Raw genomic sequence first — 20,212 nt, forward strand, 5'->3', positions numbered from 1 at the left:
GGTCTCACACAACAATTTTAAGCACTCGCAGAAATGCTCCCAAATATATTTTAAGGTCGCATAGATAAAATGTCGGGCGCATATTTCGGGCCCTGATATATATAAAATTATAGCTAAAACAAAATTTTCACTGATAAAATGCCAAATAAAAGAGGCAAGTTTTCAACCTAGATTTAAAAACAGACAAGGATGAAACAAATCTGATAATGAGAAATGTTTCATTTTGCCAGTGAAAAAGGGTCTAATAATGTTGTCAATGACAGATTGCAAGCATGTGTGTCAAACATAATAAGTCAACTGTTCAAGATTTATAAATGGTTGTATTCTGATGTAGTCCTAATCACTTTACTGTGCATTAACGGTCAGGACATATTTAAGGTCTATTCAAGTCCACCATTCTATACACAATTTAGCCTTTTAACCAACAGTAGATCTACACATAGGCCTAATATTAATTTATTTATTTATTTAGTTATTTATTGTTATGTGTAAGAAATAACAATAATGATAGCCTACTCATATTGACATTTTTTTTTCACATTTATCTACAGAATCATGAGAAAATCGTGATCTTTATTTAAAAATGTATGTATAGCATACAGATGTATGTATGTACCTGAACTATCGTTTGCGGAGAGACGTTTTACGCACCACTGCATCACGACACCTCTGATAAAGTTCTAAACATTGTTGCATTTGGTGTCTATCCATGACAATAATAAAGCATTGTGATGTGGCGCTTCTCGCTGGAGAAGGCTGTGTGCTAGATGTTTATGAAATGGGTATTCTATCTCTCACCCGCCATTGTTGTTGTGTTTAGCAATACTTAAGAAGTGCGACACATTTAAAATCCCGCATACTGCTGTGCGATGGTGTCGGAAGCTTCAGAATCAATATACCGTCACTCAGCCTTTTCTAACCTCTTTTTGCTCTCAAACAAAGAAGAGATAAGAACTTAATTTAAAATGTAGAGATGAATGTTGAACCTTTAAAATGTAGAGATTCAATGGTAAACACTGTTATATATGCAAACTGTCCCACAGGCTTTACAGTGAATGCAGTGCCTTGAGACATTTTCATAGCGGACTCAAAGCCACAGGAAGTCTTCTATTCACTCGCTTCAAAAACTACACCCTCAGATGGTTTATCAACGTTCATCACATGGTCAATATCAGAAGTGCCATTATTTGTAACTTTAGGTGGTTTATCAAAGAAATCTGTCAGTGTTCATTTCATTCTCTCATCTTCAGCCCTTTATATTTTCGTGGTAGTAGTGATTGACAGCTAATATTTTACATACCATTCTTTTTGTGTTTTTCTACTCCTGTGTACTCCTGTACACTGCTACTTTTCAACTTTATGTAAACATGCACTTGACAGACGTCTTTACTCGCATCTTTTTCAGTACCTCACATTTTTTAACATGCCATGTCAAGTTAAATATGTTCAACTTTTACATGCAGTGCTTCTCTGTCAGCCCCTAAGCAGTGGGCAAATCGAGAAAACTTCTGAGGCAAGCATTGTGGGAAAAGATGATTCCTTGGAATTACTAAAATTTTTTACGTTAGGTGGTTGTAAACAATTTATTTAGACTGAATTTAAACAAATTAAGGTAAGCATTATTAAACTAAATTTGTTTGTTTAAATTCAACACAAATAAATTGTATGCAACAGTTCTGCATGCAACACTTTTTTCAGTGCTAGTGTCGTCAAATGTATCGGCTTCGGTACCAATTGGTACTGGTTTAAAATTGGTGTAAGTTTTAAAAACATCCATTTCCCGTTAACATTTCATCACTGTTGAGCGTGTTTTTAAACACTGTTGATTTTCTATTGTGTTCATGTGCTCAACATAAATGACTGTGATTTGCCGTGAAGGTCAGTTCACCACTCTTCACCGCTGTTCACCGAGTGGAAACATACAGGTATGAAAAGCCTTTCAAAGTTGTAGATCAGTCGATCCATCAGCAGATCGCTTGTATATCAGCTCATAGGCAGACCAGCTGATGGACAAGACTTCGAAAGTCTCCTGTGTTCCTGTATCTGTGTTTACACTTGGTAAATGGTGGTGAACTGATGACCTTTATGACCAAATTGGTCATTTCTGATGAGCATGTGAACGCAATAACCAATTAATGGCATTTAATAATGCGGTCAATAGGGGTTGGCGGTACACTGGTGTCAGTTATTACCGATATCACATTGCGCCACGACATGGATTTTCTAATACCGTCAATACCGTAATAAATCGGCTATATGCGCCCGAAATTTAAGCTATGCGACCTCATAATATATTTGGGAGCATTTTTGCAACTGCATATAATGGTCGTAGCGCGACCTGTTTTGATTTTTATTCTAAAAATGTGCTGAATCGCTCTTCCCTGCCACTGTAATATATTAGCTGTCAATCACTGAAGGCTTTTCTCTGTCAGATGACGGAGCTTTTGTGACCGCCGGGAATGCAAGTGGCTGAAGAGTGTAAAGTTCACAGGTTTGCAAACCCCACCTAGTTATAATAATAATAATAATAATAATAATAATAATAAAGGCACAGATGAGAGCGATCATGACATGTGGTGAATATTGATCCGCCAGCTGAGACCAATCGAGTCTCAGAGAACTCGAGTTTTCGGAGAAGGCACCCAAATCTCGATGTGTTGCATTCACTGCGTGTTCAGCGCAAATGTTCGCTAAATGTAAAATCTAATACTGTACACATCATTGCTAAAAAAGCTTGCCTTTACTAAGTTTACACTGAAACTGTGGCTCATTACAAAAAGCGGTATTGCGCCGGTGGTCATTGTGAGAATCCTGCTCTGCCTGCTCATATATTGGGTCGGCTGACTCGCCTGCTTTCCACAAACACAGAAAAATTAAGATCAGCTCATAACGAGGCCGAGCATTTAAAAAGACACAAACCGAAAACAAAACCTTGAAAGAGAGGCAAAAGTGAGACTTTTTTTTACTTTCTTTTGTCATTCTTTCTTGAGATGTATATTATTTTGCTATTTATTTACTGATGATTGTTTTGCAGCTTTCAGCATTGAATTGAATGATTTATTGTAGTCTTTCATTTGTTTTTTAGCAGAAATATTATTTATTAAATTGACATGCAAATAAAAACAATAGTTCAAAATAAATATTTCTTACTGCAATACTTCATTTTTGTTTAATGCAAACCATACATTTATTTTTCATAAAGTAACCAACTTTTTTTTTAGAAGATAACTCATTCAAGCACATTCAAGGCAGCATTATAATGAGAAATGTTATTCATTGTTACTATTATTGTCATTTTCATTATCATTACTTTTCTATAATTATTAGACATACATTTTGGAATTATTGCACATAAATATTAATATCATCTCAGCATTATAGTTAGATAATTGTTTTTGGTTTTTGTTAGTCCTAATTGATGTTGTTTTAAAATACAATAAATCCCTTAAAATACAGTTTGCAATGGTGCTCATTCTTTTTTGATAGGTGCTCCCAATTTTTTTTCTGGTTCTCCTAAAAATGTTTTGGTGTTCTTCAGGTTTTTTGCAAAATAAATATGTTGAGAATACATAATACTCCCCCATGTCGCTTTTTGATAAAGATACCTGCCATTTACTTATTATATTATAAAAATATTAACTCTATTCACATACTTAAGGGACAAGACAGGCTACTCCTCCCAAAATGTACCAAAAAAATAGTGAATTATCGTGATAAAGGGCTGGGCAATTTAGCAAAAAAAAAATCTATAGGTTTTTTATAAAGTTTGACTGATTAACGATTACAATTTAAAAAATTTTTTTATTGTGTCACTAGTCTTCTCAAAACATTACAACAACATGACTGAAGTAACATTCTCTTTAAGAGTAACCTGAAAAACCATCTGGTTAAGGAACATTGTATTTTTAATGGCCATGTCATACAAAAATCGGTCAAGGTGTAAATAAATGTAAAACAAATTCACGAGTTAAATAGCGTTGCTGAAGAATTGAATAAGAAATATTTGTGTAAATATTGAACTTGCAGAAATTCAGAGGTATTGTTTGCAAGTTTTGCTGGGCATAGGGAAAGATTGGCTGTCAGCTCAGCTTTGACTTTGTCTTCTGATTGAATGACAGGTTGTAATGCTGCTGCCTTTTTCTTAAAAAGATACAGTTTAAGTAAAGGACTGAACATGGAAACTGTAAAGCCTAATTTAACCCAATGTGTGAAGTTTTGGACGTATAGCAGGAGCAAATACAAGTACCAGATGTGTGTCTAATATAAAATGATATATTAAATCTATTTTTCTTTTTCCCCCTTTTAAATACTGATCATTTCATGCCCTTTGCACCACTCTCTATTATGCTGGCTGATCTGTCTGGTTTTAACTAGGTCCGCTAAATGACGTCATGGGGGCGGGTACTTTCATTTTCACTGCTACAGTCCCTCACCTCTACTCTTGTCAAACCAAAAGATCAGCGCGGTTTTTCACATGGCAGGCTTTTACGTCCTTCATACATGTTGAGATCGAGTTTATCTACTTGATGAAGGAATGTCTTGACAATCCACACAGACGTGCAACAAGTAAAATCCTACATGACTTAATGCTTTAACAGGCAATCAAGCAGGTCACACACCAGAAGCGCCGCAACACGGCGCATACATGAAAGTTCAAACTATCACACACCAAACGTGCACATTCACATGATATTTAACATGAAACTAATCAGATGGCGCTCTGTGGGCCGGCTGAAATATGAACTGCTTCGTGAATCGTGGCTGGGCGGCGCCGGTGTGTGTATAGAAACCCGTTTAGAATTCTAAAATCCATGGAGCTGAGTCCTGTTGCGTGGGGCATCGCCGAGTGGCGCTTCTGGTGTGCTTCCTTCATACAGAGAGTGAACCCAAGCGCATTGGTGCCATTATAATGTATTAAATATATACATTTTCAAAATCGCTATTTCTTGATTTAATTCAAAATTCAATCGTCTTAAAACGTAAATTCGAATTAATTGAAAAAATCGGAAAAATCGCCCAGCCCTATCGTGATATTATACTGTCACAGTTCAAAGGATTAAAAATACCGTGAAATTAATTTTAGGTCATCGCCCACCCCTAGCACTCAAATATTTGTGGGAAATGAAAGTTTTTTTTTTTTTTTGTTATTTTTTTATAACAAACTCTGTACTGTTTTGAACCATTTCTCTGAGCGCTGCGTTTCACATTAAGATTAAAAAATTCAGCATTCTGTGTGAATGCCTACTAAATATGTGCAAACAGTGAATGTTTTGCACTGAAAACGGGTTGCACAGCAATTATTTTATGCACTTCCACAAATGCTTCAAAAGATAATTTGAGGTAACATTGATCAAATTTTTTACCCTCGTCACATAAATTGTTAAAATTTTTGATTCCTGCACTTAAATCCATAGAATTATTATTATTCTTATTATAGATTTGTATGTATTAAGTAAATGATATTCTCTTTGCTGTTTAAAAAAAAATCTACATTACAATTTACATTACTTTAGTTTGTTTCCTCAAGGATTTTTTTCCAGCTGTGGCGGCAGGCCCTTTTTTTTTCTTCTTTTTTTTACACAGATTTACGAAATACCTGTGGCGTTATTTCAATGACAAATGTCTTGAGCGCAGTATTAAAAGTCAAGATTGCAATTATGTAATAACCTACATTTACAAGCATGTAAATCTCTGCTTGCGCGCCGATTTCCTCTGCTCATGCACAAAACATGCCATCCTCAAATATAAGCCGCTTCAAGAGCGCGCAGATCTTCTTGTGCGCTCTCAAACAAACGTTGCTGAGTGCAATTTAGTGCGTTTATGTAACAAGTATGTCTCCAGCACTAGATTTGCTAGGAATGTTTATAAATGTCTCTAATAGAGCTACAGAGTAGCATTAATGCATCCTGAAGTAAAGTGAAACGGCTATACGTCGTGTTTGCTGCCCTTACCGTACGTTCACACCGAAAGCGGCGAGAGCGTCAAAGTAGCCGGAAATCATTCATTTTCAATGAGAGCCGGCAGCGCTACGCGGCGATAAGCGCCGATGAGCAGCGCGGCGCATCTTCGCCGGCGTGAGCGTCGAGGTTCGGCGGCAAGCAATCAGAATGAAGACGTCCATCGCTTAATAGCAGTTCAGAGAACACAGACTTGTGAACTTTGGTTCCGACCACAGTTGTTCCCAAGGGTTTGATAATTGCGGTCGCCGGATTTCCAATTATTTACAATTTTTTCCTACAGGAACATACATTAAATAAGTTACTGGCGAGTTACTGATGTTCATTAATGTTATATAAATTTATCTTAAAAAAGCGGGAATCTCACGCGATGTGACAGTACAAAACAGTACTGCTGCTTCAGGATATTTCAGACGTATGGACACATATTGGATAAAAAGAGCAAAGCCACACCACACGCAACTTGATCTTCCATTGTTGTATGAATTTGATAAGAAGTGCGCAACTTTTCACGCTAGAAACATGTTTTATGCAGGAATGTAACTGATATGCTGCAACAGTTCCTTTAAATATGAGATCAATGTAGCGAGTTTTGACGCTCTCGCCGCAGGAGCTGAAGGCAGAGAGCGTTGTCGCCAGGGACGCTCTCGCCGCTTTCGGTGTAAACGTACAGTTACGCACTAGTCATCCAGCCAGGCAGTCAGTCAGTCAGTCGACACGTAAAGAATTAGACAAATGACGCTCAACACTACTATGGTTACAGAAAAGTTTGCGCTTTTATAATTCACTTTCCCTTTAATACATTTTGGAGCAAATATAACCGGCTATTAAAAAATAAAATGTTTTGAATGCGAAGCTGTAATGTAGCCGTTGTGGGATGAATTTTGGCTTGGCGCCCCAACATGGAAGAATGATTGTAGCGGAAACCATGCTTTAGATGCAGGAAAGGCTCCAATTCAAAGGCCAGTGCTTGGGTATTTCCAAGAACAAATAAAGCATCATCAAATTATTCAATACAAAATGAGAAATGGAATATAATTTAACTGACTTTTTAAGTTATTTTTATGATTTTAAATAGTATGACTTAAATGTGTAGGGTACTGTCTTATAAACACTTGTTTAGAGGAGGTGTTGGTTATTATAAATCTTTTTTCCTACACTGGTTATTTTTTGCTTGAGGAATGCCAATATTTATTTGTTTTGTCACTGAAATGTGCCTTTTCACATAAAAGATTTCTTTGTTTTAAAAAATGTACCATGATTTTATTTCTTTAAAATATTCAACAAAGTACTATAAATAGTTGGTTTCCTTCAACTGTTTTAATATCACAAAGAAATGTGCTCTTTGATTTGAAAATAAAACCACACATTTAATAGTGGAGTGTGTTTACTAGGGGTGTCACGATTTTGATTTTTAATCGAAATCGATCGAAATTTATGCTCAATTTCGATTATCGAATCAAAAAATAGAATCGTCGATGCTGCCACGCCCCCATGTCACGTCAGCTTGTCTTGCCAAGCGGGAAAAAACAGGCTTGTTGAAGTGCTTGTTAAACTGCAGAAGCAGGAGACCGTCGACAGAACTTAAACCCTCTCCTCTTTCAATGAAGTCGCCGGTGTGTAAGCATTTTGGACTTCCAGTGAGTTATGTTGACAACGTTCGTGTTGTCGACAAAAAAACACAGTTTTGCAAGCTCTGCTATGTACGTATTACGTACGGTTCGTCCGATAGACAACACCGGCATCGCAATCCTCCGCCCGCCCCCGTTGCAAATCCGCTCGCGAAAAGTACACACTCAGGCCCTGTTTACACTGTCTTTGTTTTTAAATGCCATTTTAGAACGACAACGATTTGACATCCACAGTGGCGTGTAGCATTTCTGAGCAGCCCTCCTTTACTACCGCTGAAAATGCACATCACGTGACCACACAGACACAGACGCACACAAAGCCATGCGCTTGAGATAGCAGGTCAAGGCAGTCAGAGGACTGCTTCAATCTTTCACTCACTTGTGATTAGTCATTTTAGTGAACACCTCAGATACTGTTGGCTGGTTCCTGTTGGTTGTGCGTCTTTTTTACCGACGCCATTATAACGACACAATCACTGCCTATTCACGAGTCCCGCAGAAAAAGTGATTGACAGGTGGTAATTATGTGTGCATCTTGGCTTTATTCATTTACTGTATGATTTGTTTATGGGTAAAACAAAGACCATGCAGGTCAGGTAGTTTAAACAGTAGGCTACAAATAATTAATTGGTCATTAATTAATTATTCATAATCGAAAATCAAATCGAATCATGCCTTTAGAATCAAAAATGTAATCGAATCGATGATTTGGAGAATCGTGACACCCTTAGTGTTTACTGTACAAGACTTTGAACTAGGAGGGCAAAAAATTGTGTCTTTTAGTTTTGCTATCAAGTGTAAACATGGAATTAAGCATTTAATGCCCTGGTAGACTTCAAACGTAATCGAACAATGATGTCAAATTATGTCATTTAAAAACAAAATCCTGCTATAGTGAAGTTTGTTCAGGCAGTTCGAAACGCCAAACTTTTGGGAGAGTTTGATTTGGCTGCTAAACACCTTTCAGCTACCATTGGTCTGTGACTATTATGCAGTCAGTGGGTATGTTCTGAAATTCCGCTTTTATTATGATTTGCATCTCATATCAATGCAGGTCAGACAGGAGAAAAAGATCTAACAAAACAACAAGTTAGCAACATAAATACAATGGAGACTTGAGTAGCAGAGCTGGTAAAGATGTATCCGCACCTGTACGATTGCTTGTGGTGAGATTTTAAAGTGGAGGTGTGAACCTACACTGATTTCACAGTTCGGCAGATTATTATGCCGAACCGTATTATGCAATTTGGTTTAATTCTACATCTCTGTGCATCAAGGTGCACCCCTATAATTGGTCACACGTTCTACAGAAAGGGCTGCGATTGGCTTTAATGCTCTGGTGCTGTTCACCGATGACAAGGAGTGACACTGATAAACGGTACTGGTAACTCGCTATGCAGATACGCACTCTTATCTGTATTAGGACTATGGAAAAAAAAAATCATAATCACGATTATTTTGGTCATAATTGTAAAAATGATTATTCAAAACGATTATCAGTTGAAGTCAAAATTATTATTGCTGCTGTGAAATGTTTTTTATTTTTTTATAAAGAAAAAGAAAGTGGAGAAAGTGTTATTTGTTTTATTTTGGCTAGAATAGAAGCAGGTTTAAATATTTTTAAACCTATTTTAAGGTCAATATTATTAGCCCCTATAAGCAATTTTGTTTCATTTTTCTGCCGTAGAAACTACTGTTATACAATGACTTGCCTAATTACCCTAATTATTCCTTTGAATCTGAATGCTTATATTTTTAAAAACTTCTAGTAAAATATTATGTGCTGTCATCATATCAAATATAAAAGAAATCCGTTTTTAGAAATGAGTTGTCAAAACTATTATATTTAGAAATAAGTTGAAAAAAAATCTTCTTTCCATTAAACAGAAATTGGGGGGAAAGGGTTGCTAAAATTCAGGAGGGCTAATAATTCTGACTTTAACTATTTATGCACAGTTATTTTCCTCCCTTTAAATAAGAGAAATGAATACAATAGAATAAAAATATGAAACAAACTGTGTTTAAGCATCCTCACTGTAAGAATAAATCTTTAGCTACAGCAGTCCTTCAGTCAAGAGCAATGAGTGTTTTTCTTCTTTTGTTGTTTAAGTAATAATGATGGAAACTGGCGACAGCAGGAATATTGCGTCACTGTCACTTAGTGGTTTCTCTTGCACATGAATTTTATTCTCAACTGGTTTATAACACAAATGAGGGTTAATATGAATAATCACTTAACGCCGCGTTTTGACACCTATTTGACCATTAAAGCGCTCACATTAAGATGACTTTAGATGTGTGTGCCCTTCTCTCTGAGCGCACAGTGTGTGAATGTGACCTAATGCACACACATGAGATATGAGATACACACGCATATGAGATAAATGACATCAGCACCTAATAACTGGTTTTGATTATGATTAAACGGATACAGAATAGTCTGTGTCTGCATCGCGTTGCACCGAAGAAACTATTAATTTTGTGACCCCTAATATATGGACTGTAAACAAGACATAATGGCTAAGTAAGACAAGATTTTTTACAGTGCAGCTATACATGACAACAGATGGAAAAATTAATGATACAAAAAGACAAGTGGACAAAAACATGTCTTTAGTCTTGCAAAGCAAAGTGCAAAGTAACTATGCCACTGCTGCTTTACTTCTGTTGTTAACTCTTTCACTGGTGACTTTAAAAGATTTTTCTGGTCCCTGGTGAGTTTTGTTAGGTGATCATTATTTTAGAACGTTCACCCTTAATGTTTCCGTGGCGACAAGTCATGTTTGTCTTGTGACACCGCAGCCACAGTAGAGCTGTATGACAGATGTATCCCTTTTATTTTGATGTTCGTCATTTATAAAAGCAGATTGCGCAGGATTCAGCACCTTAATTCACCAGTTGCTCCCAAAATGCATGCAAGCAACTGTCTGTTATATTTAGCTTAGCTTATAGTTACTGTTATAGCCATATGTTATATGGCTGTTATATTTAACTATAGCTTATAGTTACTTTCACTACGTGTATCTGATATGAATAATTCACATCGGCAAATTATATTTGAATGGATTGTTAGACTTCCATAGACTTTCTTGTGTGTTTTACAAACTCTAAATGTATTGTTTCACTAGTACTTGTGTCTATTTTACATGTCTAAAACATAAAATAAGCATTGGTTGGTTTAAAACACTGCATAATTGTAATAATATGAGATGTCTTTTTCTGGCTCAGAGCCAGCCAACGTGCTGAAACTCAGTTTGAGCTTTTCACGTCATGCTTGTCTGGCTGCTAACAAGTAAACTGCAGTACCAGGGACATTACCGTAGGATTCTGTAGTGATTTCCCCTGCTGTTGCTCCCTTTCTCGCCATATCTTTCCTCTAATGTTTCCTCTGCTTGTTTTTTTTGTCTTGTCTATGAGGCGCTGAACTCTGCTGGCATCAGTGCGCGAGGAAGGCAGAGTGTTCACTCCGCTATACGTTCAACTTAAGTTGTTTTAATAATCAAACACCTCTGCGTTCCGCAACATGACATCGATTATAAAATTTGTTGCCAATGTTTTAGTAATCCATTTTAATCACTTCAATCGATTTGTTGTTGCATCCATATTATTACTGAATCGATACTGATTGTCTGCATCTGCAAAGCGTTGCATCGAAGAAACTATTTTCACACCCCTATTTTAAAGACTCAGAAAGGTCACACACAGGGTGTAAAGTGCCACTGTGTTGCACCACATCTTTAAAATTTTGAAACATGTTGGCTCCAGTAACCCAGTGATTAAGCGTGCAGACATAAATCACCATGGTGCTCGTGGTGACCTGAGTTTGATTCCCGAGTCGAGGTCTTTTGCCGACCTCTTTCATCTCTCTACCCCAAAACTTTCCTGTTTGAAGCCTCCACTGTCCTGTCCCAATATTAATTGTGTCCTAATAATAAGGTGAAAACCCCCTAAAAATTGATGATGCATATGAATTATTGTCAAAATTAACGATATTGCAATACTTACCAGGAAATATTGTGATATAATTTTATTATATATAATTATAAGTAAGTCCATAACACCCATTTCTACTCTCAAATTTACAGTATGTTTGTGACTCATCCCTCTAACAATTTTTCACTTTCATGGTGTCTGCATGGTGTGATTTTGTTAATCATAGGGGACGAGAGCGTCTCATTCCTCTAAAGCGTTTAGTGATGTAATGAGTTTAACTGGCGAACTTGTTCTGCTTAAGTAGAATTACTTGCACACAAGGACTGTAACCTTTCGGACTCTCACTGTGTGATTGTGTACACAGTCCTTAATGTGCACAAAGTGCACAGTGATAGTGGTAAAGGGGTCAGGTCAGGTGATCGGGGTTAAGCACAAACAAGTGTTAGTTTTGTGTTGTCTTCATGTGCTCAGATCAGTTGTTTGCTGTGCGGTCGTAACTTCACAGTGATGGTTGAGCCTGAGTTGTTGTTGGGTGGAACTCGGTGTCTGCTTGTTTTCCTCTCCTCACAGTTTGGGTTGCCATAGCAACTCTATCATTGGCCTCATTTAGGATGTGACCTCTGGATGGGGAGCATCAGTGAATAGATGGGAGACCAGATAAACTGAAATTTCTTTGTGTCTGAGTTTGCTTCCTGTGTGAGAGTCATTGTGGAGTACTGTTGTTCAATAAATGCCAAATTATTTGGTTTTTGATTATGGTTACACGTTTGTGTGTGGGAGTTTCTGGTTGTGTTATTTTATTAGCATTAAAGTTTTTTATGCATTTTCTATGTTTCTTTTTAGTTTTAAATCATTTTACATGATTATATAGCCTTTTTTACTAGCCTAATTTTTCCATACAATTTTAAATGAGCCTTATTTTAAGTAAAATGTTTATTTAATTAAAAGGGAAAGACTTTTAGAAAATGTTCTAGGCTTTAGTTAACTATAGGATTGGATATAGTTTGGGATTATTTCGATAACGGTGCTAAATCAATACTTTTAAAACTGTTCCGGTGCCAAAACGGTACCTGAACCAATACTTTTGAGCCACAAAATTATGGTGGATGACTCTAGAAAAGTCTTTTATTTGAAAAAATCTTAAAAAAAATGTAATTGAACAAAATAATTAAAGTTTAAAGTAAACATCAATTCATAATTTATATATTTAAATTACATTAATATATTTCCTTTGATCAATTGTTGGTTAGCATGAATTAGAGATTTGCATTATGAAATTACATTAGCTTACGGAACTCCTTTTTTCTAGGGTTTGGGCTTGTAACTAATTTTACATGGTCATCAGTGATCTAATGATTTGCCTTAATCTGATTAAGACAGTATTTTGCTTTATTATGTATTATTATGCTAATTGTTCCTTTCATGATCCCCTCTTTCATTAGTTCAGAGATCTATTAACGTCATTGTGTCACCACACTAGCCATGTTTCCATGTTTAATTTGTAATTTTTTGACTAACAGCAGTTTCACTTTCATTCAGGAAAATTTTTTAAGCCCCCATGACAAACTGAGGTATTTGATGCGAGCATTAAGTAAGGATTGGTGTAAGAGTGTTCATTTAATGAAATTCGATATCGCACATTAAAAGGACAGAAAAAACCTCCGCATTTCTCGCACAGTTGTCTGTGGTCCTTTAAGGTAATCAAAAATCATTGTTAACATGGTAGTTTAGACTCTTAAGCAGAGTATTGTCCTAATCATATTAAAATCAGAGTATTGGTGTCCATGTATGTACTTATTGAAAGTGCCAGATGATGCCGCAAGCTTTCAGAGACAGTGCATTTCTCTGCCTTCAAAGGGCCATGATACCCCCTTGTTTCAGCAGGGTGTTTTCACACCTCTACTTTGGAAAAAGTCAGGAAAGTGGGCTTGTCTAACTCTGTTTAGGGGGGAGTGTCGGAGGAGCATAAAAATAGGAGTGTCGGTTTGGGCACATGCTGATTTACTCTAGGGAGAAAGACAGTGATTGTATTTACATAAACATCAGTAATCAAATTATTTGACATATTATTAAATGGTGGACTTTTACTGCAGAGTAATGTAAAAGTATGTAAAACAATATGAAGATTATGTTTGACCCAGTATGCGTGTCAAAAAGCGGACGAGTCTAAAACAATGATGGTAAAATCGAAATGTTGCCAGACGTCTGGCTTTGAGAGGATGAGCTATGCTTTATTTCAACTTCACTCATCTTGGCCTGCTACTAACGCTACTACTGCTAGTTCAAGCAATCTGAACTCAACTAAACAGCTCAACTAATAAGAGAAAATGGACGTCATATCGTAATAAAATCGTCATAAGGCCACGATGCATATTGTGATATTTTTGCATCGCAATAAATCGTAATACGATATATTGTTACACCCCTAATATATATTATTAGTAAAACACAGATGCAAATGTTTTGCAGCATGCAAAAATTTGCTATTTGTTTGCAAGAATAATATGTACAGATGCAGTTTGACAGTTTAAAATATTGCAATATAGGCCTAATTTTAGTATGAATTAAATGCAGTCAACACACTAAGCACTCTACGATTTACTAACAATGCACAGTAAGACTGACTAATTTCTGTGTAAAATAAATCCACAAAGCATTGTGTGTTCCTAAAGGCTGATTTATAATTCTGCATCAAGCACATGCATATGATTCGGTGCAGCCTTGGCGCGGTCGCATAGCCCTTGCTGTGGCTCCCGCCTACTCTGATGCGCACCTCTCAAAAAAAATGTATGTCACAACAACACGTAGGACAAGCTCTGTGATTGGTTGGCTTGATCCCGATGATGTGCGGGCAAGACAGAGCCATGCGAACCCGTTGGAGCGAGGGTTTATAAGTGTCGAGTCATGTGAAGGAGCTTTAGATGGAAACTTTTGATTTGTGTTCACCTTATGATTAAAGTTGTTGCATGTTCATTTGTTCCGGCCTTTGAATAAGTGAGTTTTAGCTACATGTACACAAGGTCGGAACAAACTGAACTGGCGCTCTAGGCTAACAACGATCACGCTGCCCTGCAACATGATCAATTGACATGAATTAAAAAGCATCATGGCAGAGCATAAAAGTTAACTTGTATGTGAATTCCCTATGGTCTATAATGATTGCCATGGAGTAAATTGTCAACATAATTAGTTTTTGTTTCTAAATTCTGCATGTGTAGCTTTACGTAAATAAGTGACCATTTCTAACTTGCAAGTTTTTACAGAGGAAAGCACAGACTACTACGCGTTGTAAGATCATGACAGCAGTCTGAGGTGAATTACCTGTGATTACATGCTTTGGATTACTTCAAACTGCGAATGTGGGTACAGAATAACTCTGTGTACAATATCCCTCAGTAAGTGAATCAGGTCCAACAGCCTCCCACAGGTCCTAATGCCTGCCCTGTGATGCAACCATTTCACATAGATCATTGTAAAAGGAAAATGAAAGTAAATATACATATTATTGACTTCTTCAATATAACACCAATCATAGAAAGCTAATTTCAGTATCTGCTCTATAAATTCTTTTATTTTTTTATTCAAACACTCCAAATCAGCCTCCCACTGGGTCCTAATGTGTTTCCCATGTGACATTTATTTAGGGTTTGCTGTTATATTAATAAATATTGTTTTCTTTCTTGGAACAAAGCTTATTTAAGGTCAGAAAATTACAAATGTAATTTGAATTTAATGTGAGCAGTAGTGTTGGGTGATTAATTAAAGTAGTCGTAATCGACATTCAGAACCTATTATTGATTTAATTTATCCAGGTTTTTTTTTCAATTACTCTCACTATCACGTGTGACCCAGCTCTGTTAAGGCTGGTTTATACTTCTGCGTCGAACGCACGGGTAGGATCCGGCACAGTCTTCACACAGTCGCATAGCCACGCACCTATTAAAAATGTAAGTACACATTGCTCATTTGCGCTACATTGACGATGACTGGAAGCTGCGGCAGAGATTTCTTAAGATGACATATTTTCTATTAAAATAAAATTATTGTTGACATTAAAATATTTGTTTACAGAAGATTAAAAAAAAATGCACAGTTTCAAGTATTACTTGCAGGATATACAAGAGTTATTTTATTTAGAAGAGATACTACTTGTTTTCTACTCTTGAAAACAATAAAAAAAATAGTTTTTAAAGGCAAATTATTTGTTTTCATAAAAAGTGACTTGGATTTAGGCAATGTGTGTTTGAATTTCAGTTGTTCAACGTTGATGTGCAATAAATACTCATAGATAGTGGATAGTTTGTGTTGTCTTCGATTATTTTTAAATCACGCAATGCACCCTTTTATTCAAAAATCTCTCACTTGTAATATATGAGCACATTTTACTGTATAAAACCTGTCAGAACTATGAAGGCAAAAAATTAATCATTAATCATAATCTAGTTAAAATTATCAATTAATCAATATTTTGATTTTAGGCTAAATTGCCCAGCTCTAGTGAGAACACTTCTGAGGAATAAAAATAGTAATTCTTAATAGTGGCAAACTTCTCAAATACACTCAGACAGAAAAAAGACTGTGTCAAAAGGAGTTTGAAATTATCAGCAAAAAAAAAACATATTGTTCAATGCATCCCATAGTTTCTGCTACAATCATTCTTCCATGGCGGGGCGCCTCACCAAAATTCATCCCGCCATGGCTACATTACAGCTTCTTATTAAATCAAAACATTTATTCATTGTTGTTGTTTTTAATAGTGGGTGATAATCGCACCAAAACGTATTAAAAGGTAAGTGAATTAGGCCTATAACAGCGCGAACTTTTCTGTTACCTTAGTGGTGTTGTGCGCTATGTGTTTAACACTTCACGGTGACATGCTGACAGACTGACTGACAGGTGCGCGACGCGTTGAGGCCAGCAAACACGACGTAGCTTTCAGTTATGATAAACACAGTTTCCATAACTATACTTTATTTATAGATAAAGGTCTGTGGTTCTGCATACAAATACTTTAACGTTATCTTGTTTGAGTAGTTTATTGCCGTTTCACTTTACTTCAGAGCGCATTAATACTGATCTGTAGGTCTCATTCATAAATATTCCTAGCAAATCTAGGTAATGTTTGAGACATACTCACCACATATACGCACTAAATCACACTTCAGCAGTGTTTATTTGAGAGTGCACAAGAAGTTCTGCGCTTGAGCAGCGTGTTTGAGGGCGTGCAAGAAGTTTTGTGCACGAGCAGAGCAAATCAGCACGCAAGCATTACATAAATGCAACCCCGACGTGTACTGCGCTTAACCCATTTCTCCATTTGTCATTGAGATACGCATAGGTAGATGGTATATTTGCGTAAAAGACCTGTCGCCACAGCTGGAAAAAATCCTAGAGGAAACACTGCATCCCTACTATATAGGGGTGTCACGATCGAAATTTATGCTCAATTTCAATTATCGAATTAAAAAATAAAATCGTCGATGCTGCCACGCCCCCATGTCACGTCAGCTTGGCTTGCCAAGCGGGAAAAAACAGGCTTGTTGAAGTGCTTGTTAAACTGCAGAAGCAGGAGACCGTTGACAGAACTTAAACCCTCTCCTCTTTCAATGAAGTCGCCTGTGTGTAAGCATTTTGGATTTCCAGTGAGTTATGTTGACAACGTTCATGTTGTCGACAAAAAACACAGTTTTGCAAGCTCTGCTATGTACGTATTACGTACGGTTCGTCCGATAGACAACACCGGCATCGCGATCCTCCGCCACCCCCGTTGCAAATCCACTCGCGAAAAGTTCACACTCAGGCCCTGTTTACACTGTCTTTGTTTTTAAATGGCATTTTAGAACGACAACGATTTGACATCCACATTGGTGTGTAGCATTTCTGAGCAGCCCTCCTTCCTCTCTACCTCTGAAACATCACGTGACCACACAGACACAGACGCACACACAGCCATATGAGCTTGAGACAGCAGGTCCAGGCAGTCAGAGGACTGCTTCAATCTTTCACTCACTTGTGATTAGTCATTTTAGTGAACACCTCAGATACTGTTGGCTGGTTCCTGTTGGTTGTGCGTTTTTTTTTACCGACTCCATTATAACGACACAGATCACTGCCTATTCACGAGTCCCGCAGAAAAAGTGATTGACAGGTGGTAATTATGTGTGTAACTTGCCTTTATTCATTTACTGTATGATTTGTTTATCGGTAAAACAAAGACCATGCAGGTCTGGTAGTTTAAACAGTAGGCTACAAATAATTAATTGGTCATTAATTTATTAATTATTCATAATCGAAAATCAAATCGTGCCTTTAGAATCAAAAATGTAATCGAATCGAGGATTTGGAGGATCGTGACACCCTTACTACATTTATCAAAGTCCAAATAAATGAAAATCGTTAATTTTAATGTTTAAGTTTTTTATTATAACTTTTTTTTTTAAATAACCTAATTGAATAACTATATTTTGTTTTGGTCATACTAACCATCCCTAATTTACACTTTTTGACAGTAGAAATGGAAATAGTACTATACTGACCTGTACTGCTCATTGGAAATGAGCCATAAAAGGCATCAGGAAAACCTGCAGCCAGTTAGATATCAGTGCGCGAGAGTTTCAGGTGAAGTGTGCTTGCTGTGTGTGAGTGTGCTGTTCAAATGAGTAGAGACTTCAAACAAGTCCCTCATCTCTCCCTTTCTCTCTCTCTGTCTACAGTAGTGGCCTCTTACCGTGTGATCAGCTTGTAGCCTGCGACTGAGCTGGTGACTTCTCTCTGGACCGCAACAAAGCAGCTCTTCTGCGGAGTGCTTCCCGAGAAGATGTGCGTGCTCAGATAAGAGATTCTTCACACCAGAGACGAAAATGTGAGTCAATAACCTGACAGCACTTTCCGTTCAGGCCTGTCATAATTCCTGGAAGCTAATAAAAGCTTAATGTGTAAATAATGTCTGGCAAATAGGCGAACGGCTTTATTAGAAGTGTCGGAGGAGGGCTTTGTGTCTGTTTGATCGTATCCCTGAAGTCTGGATGCCTTGATGATATTTCACTGCAAGATTATTTACTTTTTGTTTTCAAGGGTTGTATTGATACAACGGCAAAATGAAAAATGCGAATGAATGCTATGCTTTAAATCTATCAAAAGAAGTAATACAGATATTTAAAAAGTTTTGATTTTAAATCGTATTATTTTCTTTTTATGAAGAGCCCAGTGTATTCATAGTAATGTTTTTTTTTTTCTGTTCTTTAAAAGGCAAAAACATTTTACACACTACATTACATTGGTTACAAAACAGCATCAGCTAAAAAAGCATTTTATTATGGCTTTGCTTATCATGGCACCTATGATGAAAATAGTCTTTTTGTAAGCTGTTTGGACAGGACTTTTTGTAGGTAGAGTGTGTCCACGGTCATATTGGAGTGAAATAAACACAATAAAGCTACGGTCTCAATAAACTTTCTCCCCATAGACTGACAATCATATGCATGCGAATGCGTCAGACTGGAAACGCAAGCTCGTGTGACAAGCTTCGCAGTTCGCTGCATTGCAAAGTTCAAGCTTGGTGAATCTTTGACCTGAAATATGACCTCTGAACCACAGAAATTTTAAACATAGAGCTATCGCTCGCTTTTTTAATGTCTAATTATCTTATTTAATCCTGCCAATTTTCGCAGCGCCATACAACAGAATTGCGCACACACAAACTTGTGTGACCGCAGCATTAGTCTTGTTTTTTCCTGTTTTTAAAAATTTCCTGTTGTTAAAATGGGACACAAATCCCTCCCATCTTGGGGCCCACCGCAATGTGTCGTAGGAGTGTGGTTAATTGACAGCCCGCTTAATTGACTGACCGTTCCACAGTAACGCATAAAATCATATACACAAGTCTGGACGTGAACAAAGCAAAGCTGTGATCATCAATCATCATCAGATGTGATCAAGAATGATTTTTTACAAGTTTAAAAAGTGTTTAAAACAGTTTGTAATGAATTACAGCAATTTTACCATCTTTTTTACCTTAGCTGCAATTATAAAAAAGATGCTTCAATCCTGGTTTGTGTACATTAAATCAGTTTTTTTTTCGTACATTAACATAACGGATATCCATACGACAGTGGATATTAACAAGTATCCTGCATTTGCCATGCTAAAACAGTGCAAAGTTAAACGCGCACACTGTGTATGTGTCTGTGTGTACAACATTGTGTGTGACTCATCGTTAAAACTACTCAACAAATGCATCAAATAATCATTGGGAAAGTTCTTACTGTAGTATTTCTCACAAACGTAATGTGAGATCTACTTCCTTTATGTCTGTCACTGTGCTGTTTATCTGAAGCAGCCGAGGTGGAGATTAAAGCAGACTCTGACAGGCACATGGGGAGTGGGGAGTACTAGCATTAAAAACACAGGCCACAAAAACAGCTACATTGTGTTTAGAGCAGTAAAATGCTCTAAACACTTTTTTTGATGGGTATCTGTAAAGTTTTAGCTCAAAACTTTACAGATACCCATCAGATTATTTGTTATACATTTGAGAATATTGGGATTTTACTGCTCTGATGTAATAGGGTACATTCTGGAGACACAAAAAAACTTCTTAAGTCTTAAAAACAGGTAAATAAATGTAGTTCATTTTTTGCACTCCATCTTATTCAGTTTTCCTTTATGCATATAACACTTTATACTGTAGCT

At 36.8% G+C, this 20,212-nt stretch overlaps 1 protein-coding gene across 4 annotated transcripts in view; it reads left to right on the plus strand.

The window, feature by feature from the left end:
* Nucleotides 1-20,212, plus strand: part of brd4 (bromodomain containing 4) — a 111,563-nt gene that overhangs the window by 6,983 nt on the left and 84,368 nt on the right. For 2 of the 4 annotated variants that reach the window (XM_068217462.2, NM_001111281.2), the window contains 1 exon segment: nucleotides 18,235-18,383. The exons of the other annotated variants lie outside the window; for them this stretch is intronic. The gene's annotated coding sequence lies outside the window, so the exon portion shown is untranslated. 4 annotated transcript variants of the gene reach the window in all.

The sequence above is a fragment of the Danio rerio genome, chromosome 3, assembly GCF_049306965.1.
Source record: "Danio rerio strain Tuebingen ecotype United States chromosome 3, GRCz12tu, whole genome shotgun sequence".
Taxonomy (NCBI): Eukaryota; Metazoa; Chordata; class Actinopteri; order Cypriniformes; family Danionidae; genus Danio; species Danio rerio.